General features: G+C 32.9%; 1 protein-coding gene across 1 annotated transcript in view; it reads right to left on the bottom strand.

The window, feature by feature from the left end:
* The window catches only part of LOC148939429 (uncharacterized), a 369,107-nt gene that overhangs the window by 91,133 nt on the left and 271,974 nt on the right, over positions 1–6,000 (bottom strand). The gene's annotated exons all lie outside the window — the stretch shown is intronic.

Below are 6,000 nucleotides of genomic sequence, written 5' to 3'. Positions count from 1 at the left end.
TTTTTGTGTGTGTGTGTGTTAGTTTTTGTGTGTGTGTTATTTTTTGTGTGTGTGTGTTTAAGTTTGTGTTTGTGTGTGTGAGTTTGTGTTTGTGTGTTTGTTTGTTTTTTTATGTGTTTTTGTGTGTGTAAGTTTTTGTGTGTGTGTGTAAGTTTCTTTTTGTGTGTTTTATTTTTTGTGTGTGTGTGTAAGTTTTTGTGTGTGTGTTTGTTTTTATGTGTAAGTTTATGTGTGTGTGTAACTTTTTGTGTTTGTTTAAGTTTTTTTGTGTGTGGAATTTTTTGTGTGTGTGTATTTTGTTTTGTATGTTTTTAAGTGTTTGATCGTTAGTATGAGAGTTTTTGTGCTTGTTTGATAGTGTGTTATTTTAAGTTTTGTGTGATTTCTTAAGTTTTTGTTTTTGTTTTTTAGTGTGTGTTTTCGTTTTAGTTTTTTGGTATTGTGTGTAAGTTTTTGTGTGTGTGTGTGTAAGTGTTTGTGTGTGTGTGTCTGTTTATGTTTTTGTGTGCGAGTTAGTTTTTGTGTGTGTGTGTGTAATTTTTTGTGTATGTTTTTAAGTTTTTGTGTGTGTAAGATTGTTTGTGTGTGTTAGTTTTTATGTGTAAGTTTATGTTCGTCTAAGTTTTTGTGTTTTTCTTAATTTTCTTGTGTGTTTTTTTTTTTGTGGTTGTGTTAGTTTTGTGTTTTTGTGTTAGTTTTTTGTGACTGTGTTAGATTTTGTGTGTGTGTGTAATTTTTTGTGTTTTTTGTAGTTTTTGTGTGTGTGTATGTGTTTGTGGGTGTGTTAGTTTTTTGTGTGTGTGTATGGTTGTTTGTTTCCGTTTGTTTATGTGTGTTGTGTGTGTGTAATATTTTGCTTTTGAGTAAGTTTTTTTGTGTGTGTATTTATTTGTTTGCTTTTTAGTTTTTGTGTGTGTGTGTGTATTTTTTTGTTTGCGTGTTAGTTTTTTTGTATGTTTAAGTTTTTGTGTGTGTGTTTAAGTTTTTTTTTGAGTTTAAGTTTTTTTTTGTGTGTAAGTTTTAGTTTGTGTTTGTTAGTTTTGTTGTGTGTGTTTGTGTTTTAGTTTTTGTGTGTGTGTGTAAGTATTGTTGTGTGTGTGTGTGTTTGTTTTTGTGTGTGTGTTAGTTTTTGTGTGTGTGTCTGTAAGTTTTTGTGTGTGTGTAATTGTTTGTGTTTGTGTGTTTTAGTTTTTTTTTGTGTGTGTGTGTGTAAGTTTTTGTGTGTGTGTAAGTTTTTTTGTGTGTGTAGGTTTTTGTGTGTAAGTTAATGTGTGTGTGTAAGTTTTTGTGTGTGTGTAAGTTTTTTTGTGGGTGTAAGTTTGTGTGTTTGTGTTAATTTTTTCGTGTGTGTTAGTTTTTGTGTGCGTGTGTTATTTTTTGTGAGTTCTTTAGTTTTTTTTTTAGTGTAAGTTTTTTCGATCGAGTGTAAGTTTTTGTGTGTGTGTGTAAGTTTTTGTGTGTGTGTAAGTTTTTGTGTGTGTGTGTGTGTAAGTTTTTGTGTGTGTGTGTGTAAGTTTTTGTGTGTGTGTGTGTGTAAGTTTTTTTATTTGTGTATGTTTTTGTGTGTGTGTGTGTGTGTGTGTAAGTTTTTGTGTGTGTGTGTAAGTTTTTGTGTGTGTGTGTAAGTTTTTTTGTGCGTGTAAGTTCTTGTGTGTGAGTTTATGTGTGTGTGTAAGTTTTTGTGTGTGTCTAAGTTTTTGTGTGTATGTGTAAGTTTTTGTGTGTGTGTAAGTTTTTGTGTTCGTTTAAATTTTTGTGTTTGTTTTATATTTTGTGTGTGTGTGTAAGTTTTTTGTGTTTGTTCGAGTTTTTGTGTGTGTAAGTTTTTTTGTGTGTGTAAGTTTTTGTGTGTGTGTGTAATTTTTTGTGTGATTTTAAGTGTTTGTGTGTGTGTGTTTGTGTTTTTGTGTGTGTTTTTTTTTGTGTGTGTGTTTGTGTGTGTGTGTGTTTAAGTATTTTATGTGTAAGTTTATGTGTGTGTGTGTAAGTTTTTGTTTGTGTGTAAGTTTTTTGTGTTTGTATAAGTTTTTGTGTTTTTTTGTAAATTTTTGTGTTTGTGTAAGTTTTTGTGTGTGTGTGTTTATACGTTTTTCTGTGTGTGTGTGTAAGTTTTTGTGTGTGTGTAAGTTTTTTTGTGTCTGTGTAAATTTTTGTGTGTGTAAGTTTTTGTTTGTGTGTAGGTTTTTGTGTGTGTTTAAGTTTTTGTGGGTGTGTGTGTGTGTTTTTTTTGTGTGTGTTTTTTTGTGTTTTTGTTTTTGTGTGTGTGTGTGTGTATTTTTTGTTTGAAAAATAAACTATTTCTGTAAAATCTGAACTAAAATTTGAGAAATGAGTGACTCCTCATGAAAAGAGAGCTAAGGGTAATGACGCTACTCATATGCAACGGTTGGAGTTGGCTGACACAACTTTTTATGATTTTCTTGGAAAAGGGTAAGGTATATCAGTATATTTATGAAGACTATACCTTTCCACAGAGCTTTTTGATCACAGTGTTCTCAATCTTTTTAGGACGTATGGAGCGAGTGGGACCTCACTCATGAGGAGGAAATTCTTTTTTGCAACACAAGCGTTGATGGTACTGATGATATAATGGAAGTCCACTATACGTCTGAAGGATTATCTTACACGTCAGATGATCTAGTGAGGAGGGGGCCTTCTGGAAGAATGTGTACCGAAGACGACGATCGTCTATATGTAGTTATACCCCCCTTGAGAAATATTGAAATAGTCAGTGATGAAGATGACAGCATACAAATAATTACATTACCTTCACCTCAAATTGAGGAAATTACTATTGAGGATGAGGTAGTTGAGGATGATAATGAGATCATATATTCAAAAAGCGTTATAAACATCGATTTGACAAATGAATAAAAATATTTATAAGAATCATTCATTTTTTTATCATTGATAGAAAACTTGGTTGTGTACTGATAATACCCTATGGAGTGATCAAATAAAAATGAACTATTCATGTACAGAAGTCTCTGCTGGTATCCTTATTCTAAACATATCTAGTATGAGAAGATAAAAATAGTACAATCAAATTTATTGTATGATTATAATATCAAAACTCATTATGCATATCAATAATTAGATTTATCGTTAAATCGTGTATGAGAACTCTTCCACCACGGTTTTCGTTGTTTAAAATCCATTTCGTAGAATGACCTCTTATGTTGTCTCTTAAAGGGCCACTTTTTCTCTTCTCTTAGAACATATTCATCATAATATTCAGTGTTATATCTTGCACTATACATATTTTTCTTTGGGTTTTCACTGCTGTCTTTTACACTATAGAGAAAGCCCTCTTTTCCCAGTCTCTTCTTTCGATCTTCCTTTTCTTTCATATCAAGGACGCCGGGGGCCCTTTGGGAGCCCGGGGGACCTTTGAGGACCGGGGGCTTCCTTCGGGGTTGGGATAGGGGGATCGGAGCCCTTTGGGGTTGGGGTAGGGGACCTCACGACACTGTTCAAATGGAACTTGAGTATTATAACGACCAAACTCAACACCTCTTCTAAAACATCTTCTAAAATCATCTTTTAAAATGTCTCTAACTGTTTCGCCGAAATAATTCCATAAAATGTCTAAAACGGTTTCGCCCAAATAATCCCTAAACGTAATTTCTGCATGTTCCTTTTGTTTTTGGCATCCCTGGGCTGTCACATTTGAAATTACTAGGAAACCCTTTCGTGAATCAATAATTCCCCTTAGAAACAACAAATTAATTCCCCTTTTCTTGACAAATCAATCAACCATGACATCATCTGTCAGACATTAAAACTTTGCCTGGAAACAATAATCGACCTTCGGAAATTTAGGTCATTGACCCACTTTGATTAACCACGTGTTCTCCCTAGGGACTCGCATGCATTTGGCCAAAACAACAACAATGACAAGATCTTGAAAGAACAAGTCATTGACCGATTAACCACATATTCTCCCTAGGGACTCTATGCCCATATATGGTGTGCTGTCAGCATTAAACTAAATTGTAGACTCAATAATCCAGAAAACATCCATCAAAGTGAGAAAAATACTGTTTTATTGATCTTGAAAGAAGAGGTCATTGACTCCGGTCCCCGTTAGACTCAATAATCCAGAAAACGTCCATCAAAGTGAGAAAAATACTGTTTTTCCATTCTCACTGACAAAAACCATAAAACAGACATAAATTGCTGTTGACATCCATGAAAAACATCAAATAAATTTACCAACACACATAACCGTCCAAGAAACATCCATAAAAGTGAGAAAATTCCTGTTTTTTTCAAGTGAGAAAAATCCTGTTTTTTCATTCTCAGTGAGAAAACCATAAACCACGTGGTTCGTACCGGACCGTGAGAAAACCATAAACCACGTGTTCTCCCTAGGGACTCTATGCCCATATTTGGTGTTCTGTCACGAGTATAAGACCCCTTTCTACTTATATATATATATATATATATATATATATATATATATATATATATATATATATATATATATATATATATATATATATATATATATATATATATATATATATATATATATATATATATATATATATATATATATATATATATATATATATATATATATATATATATATATATATATATTATATATATATATATATATATATATATATATATATATATATATATATATATATATATATATATATATATATATATATATATATATATATATATATATATATATATATATATACACCAGGAAAACTTATACTTGTTATGCAGAGAAATATTTTATTTCATGCCTTTGCTCCGGGAAAATTGGGAAAATTGTAAAGATCTATTATTTGTATACAGGCCTGGATTTACAAATAGGCCAACAAGGCCTGGACCTATTGACGCACAATATTACAGGAGGGGCAGTAAATTCTCACTGAGTGATTTTTTTTCTGAACAAAACTGGACTGATGTAATTTATCATCAAAGTGCCAAGTGCACTCCGCCGCCGCGCTGCCTATTCACTGAAAAGTGATTTTAAAACAACACAAGAATTCCGTCGCCACTTATGAACTGTGAGGTGTCTCCCAAGAATGGCAGCTGAGAGCTTGGTATCACCTCCCTTTTTCATTAGTTTTTGCTCATCAGTTGTCTTCTGTTCACTGCTTGCACAACCCCCAATTTTCGGGGATTTTCCCGAAATCTCACAAAAACGGAGCGGCCAAACCGCTTGGGCCTAGAAGCGTTAAAACTTTAAGTCCGGCGCTGTTTGTATTCCGTGTTTTATGTCACTTTCCCTCCTAGAAAAGATTCAGCAGGTACCCTTGATAAAATACGGTCCTCCTTAAACTGTATATTTTTTTATTATGCAGCATTCAATCTATTGTTTAATTATGAAGTATGCAGTTTAACTAATAACATTATATTCAAGTCGTCAGGTTAAAATGTGTCTTCGAAAGTAATCCGAAGGCTCGTCCAACAGAGCCATGTACGTAAAGAAATAAATAGATTCCGCCAGGAGTAAAATAAAAACTAATAAAAGTTAATGAGAGCAAAATTATGTTTTATTAAAACTGGTGGTACTTCCGTATTAGCCAGTACACACTCGAGAAGATCGAATAAATGTAAGATCTAAGAAAACCGGTCCCATAGCCACAAAGACAAATGACGGGTGACAGAATGCATTGGATCTGTATAATTTGGGGTATATGTTTGCACATTAGGGGGGAGGGCTAAGTTTAGGTTACTTTACCTCCGCCACTAATGTGCAAATATATAGTCCAAATTATATTGTTATATAAAATAAAGTAATATATTCTCATCATATTTTGATATATTTCATTAGGATTAACCTAACTTCACTTCTCGAGTGTGTACTGGCTAATGAGGAAGCACCAAACTGGTTTGAGATGTATTTATACAAAGAAACACCTAGCTTCCCCTTTATTCATTCCAAGGGTTACTCTATAGATATCATTGGCACAACTTACACGGCTCCTGCTTTCGGAACATTACATTTTTCTGGATCAGCTTAATCCAAGG

The sequence above is a fragment of the Artemia sp. Qi Xiang Cuo genome, chromosome 21 (genome assembly GCF_049724085.1).
Source record: "Artemia sp. Qi Xiang Cuo chromosome 21, ASM4972408v1, whole genome shotgun sequence".
NCBI lineage: Eukaryota > Metazoa > Arthropoda > Branchiopoda > Anostraca > Artemiidae > Artemia > Artemia sp. Qi Xiang Cuo.
This window is presented reverse-complemented; position numbering and strand designations above follow the sequence as displayed.